The 20,033-nt window shown below is 38.2% G+C and overlaps 1 protein-coding gene across 35 annotated transcripts in view; it reads left to right on the top strand.

Annotated features, from left to right (window-relative positions):
• The window catches only part of TENM2 (teneurin transmembrane protein 2), a 1,410,959-nt gene that overhangs the window by 1,219,533 nt on the left and 171,393 nt on the right, over window positions 1-20,033 (top strand). The window lies entirely within an intron of this gene.

Here is a 20,033-nt window from a genome sequence, read left to right as displayed (position 1 = left end):
TAGATAAATATTTTGTTTAAATTTGGGTTTCGGTTAAAAATAAATATTCAAAGACACGTAGATTTACAGTGTAGACTTCAGGAAATCTTTGAGCAGTGATGAATGTAAGTTATTGCTTTCTGGGTTCTCCTTTCTAAACAATTCTATCACAGACTTCAAAATGCATACTGAGAAAGAAACACTGGAGAAAGCTTCTACTGATTTCCTTGTTTAGGTGTCTTGTTTGGCTGATTGTGCACTTATGGTTGCTTCAATCACTGCAATTACAAGCTAACTACTCAGCAAGTTGAAGTCATCTTTAATATGTGGTGGTAGTCATCCATATGTATTGCCCTATGCCCTTTACAATAGATATTCTAGGTAGATCTGGGCGGAAAAAAAACCACCCACAAAACTATTCAAATCTTCAATCAAATGAGCAATCTATTGTTGGTATTATGAAGGTCTTTAATCTACAATAAATCTTTGTTAGAACTCATCAGAGCTTCTAGTTTGAGAGAAATGTGATTATAGCACTCTTAAAATGACATTACATCATTGGGGTGATTGGTTTATCATTTGGAGAAGCGACATCAATCATAACTACCATAACCACACAGTAAATGAATTCAGCCTTTCTACTGCTGAACAATGACACAATAATTGCTCAAAATCAAACTTGAAATGAAATCAGAAAATGCACTTTCTTTAAATATGATGTTAACCTAATGGAATATGTTATTAAAAATCATGTTTGAGGAAGTTCTGTGTAATTAAAAATATGTGAAAATGTATTCCTTTTTTCCTCTCATTAGAACCTGATTTCAGTTGCAGAATCATTTTCTATGCAACAGATATTATGCTGCTTTTAATTGAACTCCCATCACTTACATTTCTCTGCTTGTATTTCTTAATATAATATGCGGAACAATTATATTTGATGAAGGACAAGAGGTTTTTGAAAGCTGGTGCACCTGCTGATCGTATTTTGAAAAATACAAATATAATAGAAGGTAATGAGACCTTTTACACATGGAAAGTTAGATTTTTTTTTTCCTTCTAGAAGAGGGTAAGTTCCTGACACACCATTTTCTAAGATGGTTTCTTAGAGCTTGCAGTCAGAATAGGTTTTTTCTTCTCTGTGCATTCATTCTATATATTTTCTTTCTAGCAATATAAGGTGACTCGTTGAAATGCTGTTGTAATGGCTTCAAGTACAATACAATAGAACAGACTGTTTTCAATTGTATAGAGAAAAAAAAGATAAGGGTTTTTGTTGCCAGCAGCTTTTCTTTGCTTGAATATTTATTGTAGTGCTATTAAACCAAATTTTAGAATCCCAACATAAAAAAATATATATGTGTGTGTTTGTTTTTAACGAAGGAATAAAACACGAGGCTTTTATCTCCTCACACAATAGTTATTGATTTATGGATCTGTAATTAGATACATTCATCATCTTCAACCATTGTAACAGTGGCAAAATGGAAGCAGAACAGGTTTGGGAATATTTTGAGTTTGGGAAATAGATGCATCTCTAAAACCTGAGAGTGTGCAGTAGGAACTGTCATGATTCCCAGGAACTTATTGAAGTTCCACTGGAAGGGCAGTCAAGCACCGTTTTTCAGTGTTAACGAGTCTTTTTGGCTCAAGAACAATACAGTGTATTGTATTTGAAATACATTTGGCTCAGTGTAACTGTATTTCCATGCAGAGTCTTTTGGATGCTACTTAGAAGACAGGGTTTGCTTTGAGTTTTTCACAAGCATTTATTGTCATCAAGGAGAGGGGAATGGGGAAATAAGTTGGCTGCAGTGACTGTTGTTGTTTTGTGTTGTCTGTGAGTCAGAATTGAAGTAAAATATAATCAGTCCCTTATGTTTATAACTACATTACTTTATTATGTAAAATACTAATATTTATTACATTCAGTACAAATATCTAGAAGGATCTCCTACATTCAACCTGACAATAGCTTCTGATAGGATTTTGTATTTATTATATAAGTTAATTCATACAAACCATCTCATTGCAGTATGAGATTTTTGCTTCCCTTTCCCCTTCCCTTCTTCATTACTTTTTCTCTCCCCTCCCCGCCCGCCTTTCCCTTCTGCTTCCCCTTCCCCCTCTCTTCTCCTTCTCCTTTTTCCTGAGAAAAGCCAGAACTTTCATTAAAGCACTGTAACTGGTTGTCTTATTTGAAATCCTGTGCTGGGAATGCTTGGAAGTATATGTTTCCTAGCTCTCTACAGTCCAGCATCAAATTAACATGTTTCCAGTTATCTCTAAAAAATAATTGAATCCTATAGATTTTATATATATATATATACATAGAGAGAGAGAGAGAGAGAGAGAGAGAGATTATAAAACTCATATATATATATATAGCATATAGTTGCTTCTCCTTCTGATGGTTGCATGTCACCCCTTACCGAATGGAGAAAGTGGTTTCTTTATCTGCTGACTTATGGGATAGAAAATAAAGCATCAACAACAGACATCTAGAATCCTTAGCTGTTTTCCTCACAAAAGACAGACTTTGGCTTCCTTAGAGACTAAATGAAAGGGCTTGGAGATCTCAGTAGGTAACTCCTTCATCTTTTTGCCAGAAAGACATGGGTTTTAACTGTAGATAAGAAGCCTAGACGTGCATAGCTATCCCAGCATGAGATCCAGTTTCTGGGTTGCTGGAAGAAGCATTCCACAATTAAGTGGGCTCAGCATAGGGACCATTCAGAATTCTGGCATGAGTCTCACGAAAGGGAAACACAAAGTCTGGCACCTGGTGAGGAATAACCAACCCCCTGCAGCTGGACAGCAAAGAGGCAGCTGTGCTGAAGTGCACCCAGGGACACCAGGCTGATCATAAGCCAGCAGTATGCCCACAGCAACCTGGGCTACACTAGGCAAGCACTGAAGGTGGGGTGGGTTGGGGAGGAGATGCTTCTCTGCTCAGTCCAGCTGTGATGCAGCTGGAATGCTGGGTGTGCTGCATCCCCCTAGTACTAGAGAACTAGTGAGCCCAGAGCTGGGTCACCAAGGTGAACATGGGCTTGGAGCATCTGAGGCACCAGGAGAGGCTGAGGGACTGGGGCTGCTCAGCCTGTGGAAGAGAAGGTAGTGGGGGAGCTCACAGATGAGCAGCAGGGAAGGGCAGGAGCCAGACCCTTTGCAGCAGTGTCCACTTACAGGGCATGAGAGAATGGGTACAAGCAGAAATACAGAACATACAGATTAGAAATAAGAAATTCACATGAAAATACCATAAGCATTCTTTTTTACTGATGACATTTTACAGCAAATTACCAAAAAAAAAAATTAAAAAAAAATGCTGCAGGTTTAAAATTGTAATTTATATTTACAAATAAGAGAAAATTACATATGTTTGGTTCATCAGCATTAGGATGAACTCTGTACTATAGGCTGTCTTTCCCACTCAGTACCCATAGCTGTTGTGTGCTGTCCCTGAGGTAGAAGAAAGCTAAACTAATGTCAAGAATTTTGTCCTTAGTGCTCCACTGGGTGACAAAGACCAATAAAGATTTTCTTATTACAGTAGGTGAGATTGAACTGAAGCTAAAACCTGTTGTGTTCTCAGTATTTAGGCTGTGAAGAACGGATCATAGTTTTCAGGTTTTAACCAGTAGTCTCTTTCTGTATGTGTTGTTTTGAACAAAGGTTTTCATCAGCCATAAAGTTCTTACATATATTTATATATACACATAAACACACGTTGTTTTCAGTTGGTTTTAATAGTTAATTCTCTGAATCCTTAAGGTCCGCTCATTGTAGTTCTCTTTCATTCCTCTATGTCCAAATTTTCAGCCATGGATTGGAATTAGAGGAGGAGGAGTAGCACTGTTGGTGCTTTCACATTGAAACTGGAGGGTGTACTTTCTCTTAAGTATCAGCTCCATGTTGCTGCAACTATTACTGATATTATTGCTAATCTGTGTAGCATATGTTGACGATGCCAGCAGATGTCTGAACTTCAGCCAGAACTTGATTCAGACTTTATTCTAGCTATTAGATTTTGCAGAAACATCATATTTATTAATTTATGAATTCATAACAGACAAGCAAATCTCCAACAGAAGGTGGTAAGGTATTAAAAAAAAAAAAGAAAGAAAAAAAAAGAAAGAAGGAAAGAAAAGAATGTACTACAAAAGCATTAGAATTGATAATTGTTTCTAATTGTATTGTTCCTATATTCTTATGCTCCATCATGGTACTGAGCTAAGGAGACTGTTCTTTGCTGTTTTCACTTCATTTCACTGTAGTGCTGGTCAATGCTTAAAACTGGCAGCCTCTCTCTTGTAATAGCAGTAGCACAGAAAAGCAGTGGCAGCAGTAACTTTGCAAGGTCTGGTTTCACTGATAGCTCCTTTAATGCCTGGGGAACAATTCAGGTACTACAGCCAGGCAGGCCTTGGTTTTTCTCATTACCAAACCTTATGTCGTCCTGTAGCAACTAGTCTGAGGTCACCTATAAATGTCACACACTTGAAATTTAAACAGTGAATATTCTTGTTCCATGCCATTGTGCCTAGGCCTGGTGCCTTGCTTGAGAGATGTGCTACAATTACACATCTCTCTATTCCCCATAGTAAGTGTGACAGTTGCTTGTGTTCAGGTGGGGCATTTTTTCCTTTATGTGTGTGAAAAACCCAAACATATAACAGTTCTTGTTATTACTCTCTGCTGTTAGCTGTGTTGTACTGGAAATTATCTGGCTTCAGAACAACGTTGTCTTTTGATACAGTTTCAGTCTTCTGAAACTATACTTCCTTTCTCATTGGCAGTAATATAGTTCTAACTAATATCATGGTGGTTTCTGCAGCTGTTTAAATAGAAAGGCAGCATTTGGAAAGCATTCCACATTTTTAACTGTCACCTGCACAGCTGGGTGGCTGATTGAAAGTGATGAATCAAACACGTGTAAGCCACGTGCACATCAGACTATAGAATCAGAAGTCTAACACTTAAGCTGTGATTTTTTTGAGAATTATTTGGAGTATTTGTACATAGAACGTTCCATACGTTTTCTGGTTGCTTATTGTGTGAATTGTTATTTTTGTTTTGTTTTTTATTAGTACTAATGACAAGTTGAATCGATCCATCCTTTTTTCCTTATGAATCCAGGTGTATGCTGTTAGGAGCATCTTAAAGGAAAACAGTTTTCATCTGAGTCGATATTCCATTCATGGATTTCCTCACTCTGATGAGACAGCTGTATGCTTTGACTGTATGTGCTTTATTTAAGTTGTGTTTTTTTTTCTAGCAATAAATAATTATTTCTGGTTATGGAGTTACTTGAATAGATTTACAGTTATACAATACATATTTTATTGTGCTTATAAATATTAGCTTTACATAAGACAAATCTATAAATATATATCATTTCTTGGCCAGTTGTTAGCATCTCTGGAAACTGAATTTATCTTAATATAAAGCATGACTCAATCAATAGAACCTAGGATGTTTTTTTTTCCTGTAGAAGTTGTTCAGTCCGATGTTAAAGAGTACAGAAGGAGATCTCAGCACATCCCTTGAGAAAAACTGCTCAGCACTTATTAATTATTCTATTATCTTTTCTCTTTTTTTTCCATTCACACCTCTATCTTTCCCTCACAGCTCTCACAAGCGTTGTCTTTTGTCTCAATTCTGCATGAAAGGAAAGAAGTCTGAACTCTGTCATTGGCTCTGTTTACCTGTAGCAGCCATACTGCCTGCTGGTTGTATTTGCACCAATAGGGTTTGTAGATAGAGTTTTGATGAAACTCTTCTGAAAATGCAGCTCTTCCCAGCACAGTGCGTTCTCCTGTTATTTCTTAATCCAATTCCTTCAATAGACTAAGCGATATTGTGAAAAGGACTCCTTTTTTTGTATCATTGCATCTTATTTTGTAGACCAAAATTTTGTTTTTCTCACAGTCTTGACTTCAGCAGCAAATTTGTACAACCTCTGTTACAGTTTAAATGTGAGGAGGGTGCAATTCCTTCATTAAACAGCTGCTGTATTTTGATTTGGAATTACAAATGTGTTATTTTGGAGGGACCGTGGTGCAGGTGCGCACCATGGGGTTTATTTTGGGAGGCCAGGTAAATGTTTGGAGAGTTTGATGTAGTGGGATGACTTCAGAGGTGAATGTTGCATTCCAGCTTGGTTCTTGTCTGTGGGGATTACCTCAGCTTGTATCACGCCTGTGTACATCTGGCTTTCACAACCCCAAAGGTTCAGAAACAGAAAGAGTTTGGTCAGTGTAAGTCATCATGTGGCCACTTCCTTTTTATTGCATGCCGAAGCTACAGATGAGAGGTTATTTTTCTCAAATATACTGATCAACCAAAGAATGTTGGCTTCTTTTGCAAATGTATGTCATTTATTTTTCTGCCAGATTCTCGCACTGAAAAGCTGAAGAGTTGCTGCAAGATTTGGCTTCTGGCCTGAGTAAATGCTTACTTTTTCAGATATCTTAATATGGTTGCATGGGGGGAATCCTGTTCCATTTTGCCAGCTCCCCAAATGTTTCCACTGTTCAATCTGTGGCATTCACACATGAATGAAGTTGTATTTCTATGTACCATTTGTTTGGATTTTGGGTTTTCTCCCAGTCTGTAGCAATGCTTGCATTCACTCCCAGTTCCCTGGGTTGTTTTTATTGCAGTGACCTTTTCAAGCTATGTAGGGTGCTGTTTGTCATTCAGATCTCCTTTGGTCCCTACCTTATCCCACCAAGATGTTGCCTTGCCTGTCACTCCTTCTCTGTTGCTCCTTTCTGTTTAATGCATTTGTGCTGGATATCACAGGGCTGTAACAGTGTGATTTTCAATAATTGAGCTTTTCTCTCCTTTTACTGAGGTCAGGTCTAACAATTTGTGAGATAAATAAATAGGTATTCACACACAAACAGGAACACGGTGTTGTATTTGTGTTATAGAGATGTATCTTACATATCTGGAACGTGGGGGAAAAAAAAAGAAAAAATCTAAAGGAAAGAGATTTTGTAATTAATATAGAGTTTATGTTGTTTTGAGAGGACTCCTTGTGCTTGATGATGTGTTGATTTTGGATCACTAACTAGAACACTATAGTGTAGTTATAGCACTGCACACATACTAAAATCCCGAAAGCCAGGAATCTTCAAATATGCTGTGGTTTTCTCACAAATCTACCAAAGAAGTACTTGCTTTCTGTGAACCTCCCTTGCCCTAAATCTTCCATTGCTAGTATGATTTGAGAGGTTTGGTATTGTTTCAGTAGTACTCTAAGAAAAAGTCTTACTTAAGACTTTGTTATTTTGAAACAGCTTTGCTGGTCCTAAAGCTCCAAGCCTGGGGGACAGCTGTTAGTATAGGGTGGTGATGGTTCTAGGCCAAGTAGTTTTGTGATGGTATTCAATCCTTCCTCTGAAGAACTGGGTTTACTTTGTTGCTAACAAGTCTATGAATTTCTACTTTATATTAAATTTCCAGAGATGAAGTAGCAGAGAGAGCAACTCAGTTGTAGCTATTTTGTCACAGATCCTGAACTTATTGCCAGATGAATTTCCATCTCCTAGCACTGCTGCATACTTTGCCTAAGGTGTCTTTAACCTTGGACATTTCATCCATTTGTGTGTCATTTCTAAATGAGTAAATTCAGTAAGATACAGACAGAGCCAGTGCAGGTGAGTCAAATGCTAAGTAATAGAGGTAGAAAAGTAACCCATTTCTTCCTGTCTCTTTCCAGAAAATGGTACAAGTTTTCATGTGACTCGAGTTTATATAAATATATGTAATAAAGAGAGAAGTCTCAGCTGCTAGTTCACATGATTTGGGCAGAACTCAAAAGTATGGACTTTAGTGTTGCACACTGAAATAATGAAATCTCTAATTTACAGTCTGAGTTTAGAATATTTTTTCTACTGGAATCAGTGGGAATTTTGCACACTGAACTGCAGACTAGCTCCTCAATTAATACACACTATAGTGAGGCGTGAAATGATCTGCCTAGGAAAACACAGGCTTCAAGCATTTTGTTTATCTATATTCTCACAACCATGTAGATCATTGTTTCACTCATTACAAATCTGTCTATAATAGGGGATAACAAACATGATAAGGTGTGAAATGACTGTGTGAGTTCCTGGTTCCTGAAAGCAGAATTTATGAAGTCAAGTGGAAGGAGTTCAGGGAGGTAGAGTGCAGGTCATAATGATGGCTTTGAATTATTCTATTTATGTTGGGAATGAGAACTGGAATGGGAAGAAATGGTACAGAGAAAACCAGACTGCTTTGGAGAAAAGGATGATTTTCAGAGGCTGTGTTTATGTTTTGAGACTGATTTGCAGACACGATCAGTTTGTGGAGACCAACGAGTGTGAAAAGAGAGCTGATTGGTATGGCAGAGGGACTGGGAAGGGACAGTATCTGTAAACTTAATCTGAGGAAAAGACTGCAGAGACTTGATAGAAACCATTGTTAAAAGGCATACTGTCAGCAACTAAACCTAGTACATCCACACCGGTAGAACAGCCCTTTCCTCCAAATCATTTGTAGAGAATAGCTTTATAATACCAGTCATCAGAAGTAGTCATCCAGAAACACATAGATGTGCACAGAGCTTACTTCTTCACTTGCATTTCCAACCACTCATCACTTCCTCTGAATATTTTTTTCTTTCATTTTCTTTCTCTTTGCTGACAACTGGAAAGATTCCACATTCTCCATCCTTGAATTCCTCTGAGACCATGCGAGAAAAGTAAATGCATTAGATAACCTTATGTCTTTTTTTTGTCTTTTTTTTAAAAAACAATTTCCATTAATAACCTGCTATCACAAAACAATTGGTACTTCTTCAGTTTTGCTGTGAGGAGGCAAAGTGATTGCTCACTGAGACCCAGAATCCCAACAGGGCAGCCAGCACCTCTGAGTGATTTGAAGTTGAACTGTTCAGCAAAGTTTAGTTCGCTCCTTCTTGATGTTTAGCTGTTCTTCCCAGGTATTTATTTTATTGTTATTAATCTGTATTAGTAGACCATGGTTAAAGACTAATTATTCCTACATGGTACAGTCTTTTTTGTACCCTGTTCATCAAAATTCAGGTAATTGAACTGCTTTCTCACTTTTATTTTATTCTTAAGTTTTGTTTGAGCTATTAACTCCTGTCTTAGAGCTGCTTTAGCACTTTTCTATATGACAATCTGTTTTACAAATACAGCATGTAAACCGACACGGGAATGTGTGCAGCTCTATTTTCATTACTAAGCAATGTGGAGCATTAAAATTAACTTGGGTGTTATCACCACTTATACTTTATGAGTGATCCAAGTCAGAATACTGGCAGTTATTATATGATCTTGATGTAAACCCTAGAATTTTTGCATACATTTGTATGCCGTGGTTCTTTAGCTGGAAAAGGCATAGAGATGGAACTTGGAAGAATTTGGGGTCTTAGAAACAAACTTTTGAGTTCCTACACTTCTGTTTCTCTGTTGAATCCTTTTTGTGAGATATTTGAAGTTTTATTCTGATGAAAACTGATTTACTGCAAAAAATAGTTGAATCTTCCCAAAGGTGAAGCAAGTAGAAGAAATATTACGCTGTTGCTATTTGTTTTAATGAAGTTAGGTGGCTTTGTTGAGAACTGGAACAGTTTCAAAGAAGTGATTGGTATTTTGGGGATGCTTAAATATCACGGGATCAGAGCTACATAAAACTCTGCCATCACAGGATTGTTATGCCTCCCACAGGCAATATTGGGCTAATCAATTAATCAAGAATTTGCATAGGTATAAAAATATGTATTTAAAGTTGTAGGAAATAAAATTTTATTGCAATGTATCAGCACAACACATCTGATTTTAAACAAATAAACAAACAAATTAACCGGTTGTGTAATGAAGCAAATTCAGATGGCAATGGATTTGTAATTGAACTTGGAATAGTGACGCTTCTTTTGCAAAAGAAATGGAATACACAAGTGAAATTTATTCATGCCCTGTGGATGTTCATCACTGTGCTCAAATACTACATTACACAGTGTGTCACAACGAAGTGTGCATTTTATGTCCTGTATGTATATATCCGCCTGAGAATATTCCATTCCTTAATGCAGCATGCTGACAGCTGCCAGTAAAATTTGCTTTGCTGTCCAGTGCAAAAAATGGTCATTACGAAGAATAGCTTAATTAACATTTATGATTACATGCTTCACTGCTCCAGTAAATTGATCCAGTATACATGATACACGTGCAGCAGATAGGCTAGCTGTTAAATTAGTAAACGTAATTATCATATTTATTTCAAAAACCTTCAACATGTTACAGCTCTTGCTTTTGGTGGTGATCATCATCTCCTTAAAACTTTTGTCTGTATTGAGATAGATAGAAAATGGTGAAAGAATTGGACAAAATTATTCCATGGAAAGCAAAAACAAAACCAAAAAGTTAAAGATGTCCCTCAGAGTGGTTATTGTGTTAGAATGTTCTCACTGCTGAATTTTCAGCTGACAGGTATGTCTGAGAAATCTTTGAATAGTTTAATCTCAGATATGATGCACTTTGTAGCACTGATCATGATATTTTGGGAATATTATTATACTTTGCTATAATACTTTGCTATTTGCTGATTAAGATAAATAAGACTTTATTTAATGCAAACTGATATTGCTAGATATATTTGGTTTTTACCTGTATCCACCCTGCAGACCTGTAGAATTTATATTTGATTTTCCTCTTGAAAATGCATATATGCATGCACATAACTACTGTGGGTCAGCTTCTCCCTCCCATATAATCCCACTGTAGTGGAGTTATCTGTAGTGGTAGGAACATGTTCTGCTGCCTGGTTTGGTTATTCTGTGTTTTTGTTAAGCAGATATTGGAGACATTACTTCAGAATTCATGGAAACAAATTTTTGCTAGGAAAGTACAAGTCAGACAAACTTGAAAAAAATTCAATTAGTTCAGGCCAAGAACTGATGGAGAGGCAGGTGATAATTGAGATATGGTAGTGACAGGATTTGAAGCATTCTTAAAGGTTATATTCTGTGCTGTATTTCTCATTTAATCACTGAATAAGTTTTTAGAGTTTCAGAGGCTCAGCAGAGTCAGAGTCACTGTTCATTCTGACAACGTGCTCATTGTTCAGCTAACTAAGAATAGGTTTTACTCTTAAAGCCCTTACTCCACAATATTGAATAAGCTGAGATTGGCAATTTTCAGATTTCTGCCTGAAATGATCTTTAGAGTGGTTCTGCTTTAATCTTATACTGTTCAGTGTTGAGGAGAACAGGAGGTCTTGTAAACTGGTTTCCAGAACTGCTTCATGCTCAAAATAGTGTGGCATCCAATACATGTTCTTTTGCTATTGCCTGATGGAGGCTACAAGTGGCACCTTATGCTTTGGTAATATGGCTCTGAGACTCATTAGCTAGTGAGTGGCGTTTGGCAAGCCAGTGCTTGTGGTGAAAGTCTCCTCTGTTTGAAGTCATTGACTTAATTGTTGATTTATTTGCCACTGATTTATTTCTATTTAAATGAAAACTTAATTAAGCAAGCTTTGATTAAAATTCCATACAAATAATGTAAATATTGGTAAATGATAATTATGCTCAGAATTGCTAATGCATTGAAAATACCTCCTGTTACCTGGCTGGCTCTTTCTGACTCCTCTATGTTATTTGTCACAGTGAATTTGTGTGTAATGCCTGTAGCAGACTATAGAAGGTGTTAATTACAAATAGGCTCTGCAAAACCCAGGAGCGAACACCAGAGTTTAACAATTACATGCATTAGATCTTGGAAAAATTTGCTGCTGTCTTTGTGCTTTGGCATATTCAGTATTAACATACAGAGAATCAGTGTTGTAAATTTGGTGGCTTGATGTTTATATTTAATGATGAAGAGGAGAGATAAAGGCTTACAGAGAGTCAGAGATCTTGAGTCTGTTAAGGAGGAAGATCAAGCAGATGTAATGAAAGGCAGAACAGGGCAGTGTGAACTGAAATAGAGGAGCTGGAGAGTGTGTGTGATGGGATCTGTGGTTACCCCTAAGGATTAATCAGTGGGTAGAGGCCTCACACATGCCACATATAACTCATTGGTATTTATGTTTACAGCTGGAATTGACTCAACCTATATATCAACCATAAATCATTACTTTCTTTATTGATGCACTCATACATGCATGCCCCTCTCACGAATGCTATAAATATATAATATGTGCAGCACATATATGCCTGTATCTATATGTAGACACATATTTACCAGTAAATGTTTAAAAAAAGATGAAGGAAGAGGGAATCAGGTAGACTTTATTTTAAACTGGGAAGAGTCTGGGTATCTGAAAAATTCTTCTGGACAAAAGAAAAAGGGCATTATCTGTAATTAGAAATAATAATGTGTAATTGGTTCATTTGCCATATTTCTACAGTTCTGATTTAGTTGAACAATGTGATCATTATGCCACCAATTTTCAATGGAGGTGTCACAATGAAAAATAATTGCAATATTCCACAATATTAACTGTACCCTAATTGCAAAAGTTTTGAAATATAATTACCATGAAAGCTAATGCGACAGGGAACATTAAGCATAATTAGTGTATTTTTAAAAAGGGAAAAACTGTTAGAAGCTTGTTATTGTCTCATAAGGTAGCTTCAAATTAGCGAGATGCAGAGCACTTTCATCTGGGTTTTCTATAATTTTCACTATTAGCACAGACTGCAATAAATTTATTTGACATAGCCCACACCTGCTAACCCTGCAGGAGAGCATTTCTGATGTGTACAGGGCCCGGGTTTCTTGTAGAATCTGTCAAATTTTCACCATTTCTTGGGAGACAGAAATAGGTAAGTTTTTGGGTTGTTGGTTTTTGCTGTTGTTTTTTAACCAGTCAGTCACACTGAATTGTTCCAATTTAACATCGTTATAAGGAATTTCTGTAAAAGGATGCATAAAAATGAGATTACAAAGCACTTAAACCAGCATTCATTACAAATCGTAACTATATCCTCTAGAATTACATGGTTTGTGTATTTTCTTAACAAAACAACCATGTACTTTCACACAGAGCATGAAATTCACAGAGTGATTATGATCAGTTGTCTGAAGCTTGTGGACAGGGGGACATTCCTGTACCCCTGCAGCAGGGGATGGGCTCCAAGCTGTAAAATGCTGTACTTGATTTTATAAGGTCAGCATTTCATACGAAGCAGCTGAGATATTGCCATGACTTTGGCTTTTTTTAATAACATTTTGCAATTAGAAACTGATGTCTGGTTTTGCTGTCGGAAAAGTACTGAAGTGGGTTTTGGAAGAAGATGGTTCCAAACAAGTGTAAGGACAAGTGATGCCAGTTTAGGTGTTATAGTGGATACAGTTTAAGAAGCGTTTGTGTTGTTGGGTCCTAAATTACTGAGGCCACTGTAGTTACAGTTTATAGCTGCTGGCTGTTACTGCAGGTTTCTGACAAATTCGGTGTTGAAAGGAGATGAGGTTGTGCATAAGATCAGCTGGCACAGCATTTGTTTGTAGGTTCATCTCTTAGGGAAAAAAAGGCACCTGGTGTTAATTTTTCAAGTGTGTTTTACAAAATGACACGTTTTCAGTTGAACTCTGATGATTTTTAATTTACACAATGTCGGACAATGGCAAATTTTTGTTAAAAGAAATTTTGCCCCCATAAATGCTTTCACCGTTATATTGTTGCATGTTTTCTTTCTTGCCCTCTCTACAAGTATGATTTGATTAAGGTGACCAAGAATGCTATCTGGAGAGCTGAAGAGAACTCTCCTTGTTACTGATTGATTAAAAGGCAAGGTTCTTTTGTAAATAACGTTTTGTAAAGGAAGAGCAGTGATGACACATGCAGTTAGTTCTGCATGCTCACCACTCTGTATGTCACCACACACCTCCATGCTGTTCCTCCCTCCTCCTTGTTCCTGCTGTGGGCAGGTTGTGGCAGCGTGCTGCTGCCCTTGGGCAGCGCGCTCCCTTTGCCATCCCCACCCTACATTATCTGCAGTGCTCCTGAGAAAGTGTTGAGCCATGGAGTGGATGTGATAATCAGTCTTATCCACTGGGAAAAGTAGTGCTCACTTGACAAGCTGAGAGCTCCCAGCATCAGGTTCCATGTGGCTGCAGGACCAGTAACCAAGAGAGGTACAGAAGGAGGAGCAATTTGGTAGCACCCATGAGCCAAGGGAAATTCATGCTACCAAACTGCTCCTCCTTCTGCAGTTTTAACCTTACATAAAAAGATGAATAAGGAGCAGCACCTGTGGGCACCATGGAGCATCCTCTAAAGAAAGCACTTATGTGAGGTTAAAACTGATTCCTCATTGCTGAGTGCTCTGAAACAAACTTCCAACATATGTCCTGCCTGCTGCTAGTCCTTTCTCTGGTAGAGAACTGTTTTTGGTTGTGATTTTATCCTTGCTTCCCTTTAGTCTTCTAGTTGTTTTGAGCCTTGGCAAACAGCTCAAAGTTACTGCGGCAATGTCAGAGTCAAAGCCCTCTGCCAACAGCTGCCATCACCCTTTCTGAGCAACTTAAGGCTCTGCTTCAGTTTTAGAGATCACCTAATGGATCTGTTCTTTTACTTTTTCAAACAGCTTTAAGCTCTCTGTTTGCAAGACTTGCTGTGAGTGACTCATTATTTCATGTGTACTGGCAATTCCATGGTTTAATTTCCCTGTTATTTATTATAGAAGAAGTTATTTCATTAACTGGGTTGAAACAGATGAGCGTAGAGAACAGAACTCTGACAGGCGAACTTAAGTATGTATTCTCTATCCAAAATTAAGCCATAGGTTTTCAGAAATTGAGCTCTATATAGAATCCCACATTAAAAAAAAAAAAAAAAAAAAAGGATTTTTTTTCTTTTCTCCTTCTCTCTCAAACATCTCTGTAACCACTCATGCATACAAATAAGCATGTAAATATTCAGAAGTGTAGATTTTTAAAAATAGACTGTATGTAGTATCAAAGTTGGACCTGTCATTACAACCACACAAGCATTTGTTCGTATGCTCAGCATATCTAGAAATGCAACTTGCACATTGTTTCCTTTCAAACTTTTTCAGATGTGAGCGTTATCAGTTATGTTGCTAAGAATTCATGTTTGCACAAGATGGCTTTTGTGGGGAGCATCATTCCTGCAAGGTGCAGTGCCTTCAGAAATTCTGGTAGCACTGGTGCTGGCACCTTGTCTTCTGTATTTGATGCCATTTGGGGATAAAGTAGAAGTAATGCTCAGATATTAATTATGTTCTTGAGTGTATGCGTGTGTATGGATGGATTCTAAAGTCACTCTATTGAGCTTCCTCAGTGTCTTTGAATGGAAGAAGAGACTGGGAAAAAGATTATAATAGTTAACTTAGTGTCAATCTTCTACACCCACTGCTGCCCATGGAACCTTAGCCAGGGATCAGTGGAATTACCAGTCCTTGGAATGAGTGGGAGGATACCTTTGTCTCTGTTCATTGATGTGCCTTCATTAATTAAAACGATACTTGGCTTTGTCAAAGTAACATTTGTGATCAAGAGGTCATCTTTAGTCTCTAAAATATACAATTATAAGGGAAGTACTGTTACAATTTGTGTTTTATGCTTCGCAATAGATAGGAGTATCTGTTTCTCTTCTAATTTTGATTTCCTTTTTACTTTCCGTATCCATTTGAAGTCAGATATTTCTCTTTGGGATTTACTGCCATAAATAGCTGTCCATTTCTATATTCCCACCAGCTGTGTGTTTGAGTAGCACACAGCAAAGTTTATGAATCACTTCTCCTTGACAGTTCGTAACGATCACAACATTCTGCCACAGAGCCAACAGCAGCAGTGAATGATATTAGCACCTAGCTCTCCAGAAAACTCTGCTCGGTAATTAAACATTAAACCTCTGATGCCTATCATCATTCAGTGCCAAGACCCTTTACAGTACAGGTTTTGCTAGATTCAGGTAATGATATTAGAGATGATAATTTATTCTGGAAGTGTAGCTATCTGAAGGATGAATTTGCTGAAATCAGAATTGCATTTATAAACAGGCTTTTCAGGACTTTTCTCCTAATGCCGACTTTCACCATGCAGGAATATTTACTAAGTTAAAAATCCTCTGAATGTAGGATAATTGATGAAGAGTGATGAAAAGAACAATATTTTAAACTGCGGTATCAGTAGCAGTGCATATTATAATGCAAAGATGTGCTTTCAGTAAGGACAAACGATCCAGCAGCATTTCAGCTCTGGGCATAGTTTCCAAGTTAATCTGACGTTGCTTTGTTGTCAATGTAAAATTGAGATCAACACAATTGCTAACAAAGCAGCTCTGGAAACAACAGAGAAAAATTCAAACTTACAACAAATAATGCACATCTGACAGAAATCATGAAGTCTGTTTTCCTTCGGAATGTGCACATATTTGATATTATTGTGATGAGAAATAATAAGAAATGAATGTCTGAGTGGAGTTTGGTGTTGCAGCTGCAGTTCCTGCTCACCATCCAAAGCTGCCGTGTTCACTCATTTCAGTGTTAGTAACTGTCTATTATACAAAAATAAGGGCCAGAAGAAGGTAGCATGCACAGCCCTAAAAAGCCCAAGCATGTAGAATCTTGCTTGCTGACAGAAGTGAGGCTGTCCCTGCAGTCAGCTCACTCAGTCCTTTCCAAGGTTGATGCTTTGCCCTGCAGGTGGGAGACCTGTCTGCACCCTGAACCCAGCAGCTCCATGGCAGTCCACGGACAGTGCTGTCCTCCCACCCCCATGGGTGGTTTGTCTGCTTTCCTGTCTGTTCAGTACCCATCGTTTGCTTTTCTGTCCAGTCCTGATTCTCATTTTACTTGATCATTTTCTACCGTTTCTTCCTATTCAGACTTCTAATCTTTTCCCTCTTTAGATATGTGGGGTCCCATTTGGAGTGGTTGTTGTTGTTGTTTTCCTCCCTTTCCAGTAGTTTTAAACCCACATTTCATTTACTGGGATCTTTAAGTCTATACCTTTGTGTCTGCTTTATCTTTGCACCCTCATTGCTGTGCTGTTATTTGCTACCATCTCCCTGAGCAACAGCTTTCCTTTCCCCAGTACCTCATTCTCCTCAACCTTCTCTCTGTCCCTCAGCTCTGCCTGTTTCCTGCCCTTTTGGTTGGGTTCAGGTTGCTACCTTCAGTCTACAAGATGCCATCTCTCGGTGGCTTCTACCACTGCTCTGGTTCTCATCTCTGTGTTGAATTTTGTTTGCTAGAGAAGGGCAGTGCTGCCCTTCAAGCACCTGGTAGCAGATGCTCAGACGCAAGCAGTTTTTCCTGTATTTCCCATCATTGCTGCAGAGACTCCTTGCTGGTAACCTTGCCACCCATCCCCAAGGGCAGGGACAGTGTAAGGCAGGTTGCTGTGGAGGGGTGTATGGGGCTGCTTCCAGTTCCTAATTGTTTGGGTAATATTTGTTGTTACATAGGTTGAGCGCTGTGACACTGGGTGTGTTGTCTTGTATTGTCTGTTGGATACATATGATGTAGAGCCACCTGGAGCTCCTGCTGCCAGGGGTGAAGAGAAGGGCTTTCCTTTGATCCAGACAGGCACCCAGCTGCAACCAGTCTGAAAAGGGGAAATTTGCAAAGTGAAATAAAGCTTCTGAATGCATGAACATGGGGATGACAAGAAGTGTTTCCCTGATACAGAGTCCCTGCGCTTCCAAGTGCCTTATCTCAGCTGCATAGCACCAGGTATTCTGGTTGTTCTAACAGAATGTTGCTCTGTTTTCTTTCAAATGGGAAAAAAAAAAAAAAAAGAAAAAAAAAATCCTTCTGTATGTCTTCCAGAAATAGTGCAAGCCAATTTCCAAAGCAAGGCTGTGCCGCTACAGTGTACAAGGCTGTGCCATTACAGCGACTGTAAAATTATGACCAGGTAGCGGGGAATGTCTTTAAGCAAAAAAAAATAGAATTTTCTAGTAGGCAGTATTGGCAAAGATTAATAAATAGTGGAGATTTGAGTGCACTGGAAGCATGGACAGATGTAAAGTTGTCAGAAATGTGGAAGTCTTGGAGTATTATTTTTCTTCTTTTCATTTAAGTTATTTTGTTTATTAACTTTAGAAAACCCATATTCTAACAGCTGCCATTAAATAAATACACTTTTTGCTTGGAATAATGACGAAGTTTTGAAACAGCTCTATTTGGTCTAGAGATAGTTTATATCTTCTTTTTAATGTATCTTTAGGATAAAAACAACACCACTTCTTTAGTATCAATTTAAATACAAATTTTTTATTCATCATGTGCTCTCGCAACCAGATAGTTTAGGGACATTCTGTGCTCTCAGGTAGAGTGGAGCAGTATTTCTAACTAGGATGACTGATACGGGCCGCAGCTAGATTTTTGAGAGGTCTTGTAGCAGCTGTCTGCTACTGACTGGTTTTCAGATTGGATGGAACTGATTTTGCTGCCAATGTGTACACTTAAATAAGCATAAGATTATTTAAATAAGCTTTGAAACCTCAGTTCATTTTTCAAACTGGTATAGGACACAACATGTTAAGGGAAGAGGAGAGAGCATGCTGAAAGCAATTAGACAAACCTTTTGACAGCTCTTTCCAGGAGGTGAAGCCAACTTCTTGCAGGGAAGGATCTCCTGGTACTGGTGTCAGTGTTTAAGGACAGTCATACCCTCAAGATGAAAATGCAGGATGGAGGGGAAGGCACGCTGAGATACTTGCACATTGCTCCTAATGGAAGCAAAATTACCAAAACCATAAATACAATTTGTTTATTCTAATCTTGAAGTCAGACATTTTGGAGATTGTTAGGTGTTTTAATATGAAATCCAGTTTATTGTGCAATCAACCCTGTGATCTAAATTTTGCCATATGCATATTCATGTCTGTGTTTACATATGTGTTTGTTGATTGCATCTGGTACCTTAGTAATGTGTAATTTCTGTTTCTTCCTTTTGTCTGGAGGCCTCTCATATTATATTTAGATTGTATCCTTTATCATCCCAAATTGACATTTATGCTTTTACTGCTATTGTTTGCCTAGCTCCACTCTGCTATGGATCAACAATTTGTTTTAATCTGTGTCACTTCTCTTATCTCCCTCTACACAGAGATGCAGTCATTTTGCACTAGCGTACGCCTACAGAGATTGTGTTAGCAACACCGCGATGGTTTCCCCCTTCCCATCTGAATTGCTGGGGAATCTTAATTGCTTTTCCAGTTAGTTTACAGGAATGCAGAGATGACTGCATGTGCAAGACCGATTTTGACGAAAGGAATGGTGTGCCAGTGCCTATGAATAAATAAATCTGATTTAAATGGGAGAATATCATGGCAATAGATGGGAAGGCACAGAATGGAAGCACTTTGTGGTGTAGAGATGTTATTCCTTACTCCTATTTGGGGGCTAAGTAGAGCCCAAAGGGTGCTGCCCTGAATCAGTAGGATGTGCTCTTCTTTCTGTTTGTATTACAGGCACGGCTATGTTGCTAAGCAAGATTAATTCTGTGTAGATTTCTAAAATAGTGAAACAAGACTTGGGCAAGGAACATTTGGATTTCCATCGGCCTTGGGAAGCTCTGGAGCTTTACATAGCTGCTAATTTCTTTCCTGTGGATTGTTAGCTTACTAGTAATCTATTTCACTGTTTGTGTTCAGTTCCTTCCCCAAAACTACAGAAATAGTTCTGTAGATAAAAAATGTCTTAATATGTGCATACTGACAGATGTGGAGCTGTAAGCAAAGGCTTGAAACGAGTGAGATTTACATACTGAGCAATGAATGTCTCTCTGTGGAAAGAAGGAATAATGAGAGCAATCAGAATAGCGGAGCAGGGAGCAGTCATGTAAAAAGTGTTCTGCAGTGCTCAATAGATCCATTTGAGTGTGAAGGCTGAAAATGGGGAGCTAATTAAATAATGATGCAGAGGTGTGTTACCTGGGTACCTGCCCAGTCCTTTCTCTACGTGAGTGTGTTGCCCTCCGTGACTCGGCATGCAGCCTGCAAAGGCCTCAGTGGCCCTTCTGTTTTGCTTGGGGTGAATTTCATGCACCATGAGTTCGCCATTTGTT

The sequence above is a fragment of the Coturnix japonica genome, chromosome 18 (genome assembly GCF_054131305.1).
Source record: "Coturnix japonica strain WE chromosome 18, WE-NBRP24, whole genome shotgun sequence".
Taxonomy (NCBI): Eukaryota; Metazoa; Chordata; class Aves; order Galliformes; family Phasianidae; genus Coturnix; species Coturnix japonica.
The sequence above is the reverse complement of the archived record's forward strand: the minus strand, read 5'-3'. Positions and strand labels throughout refer to the sequence as shown.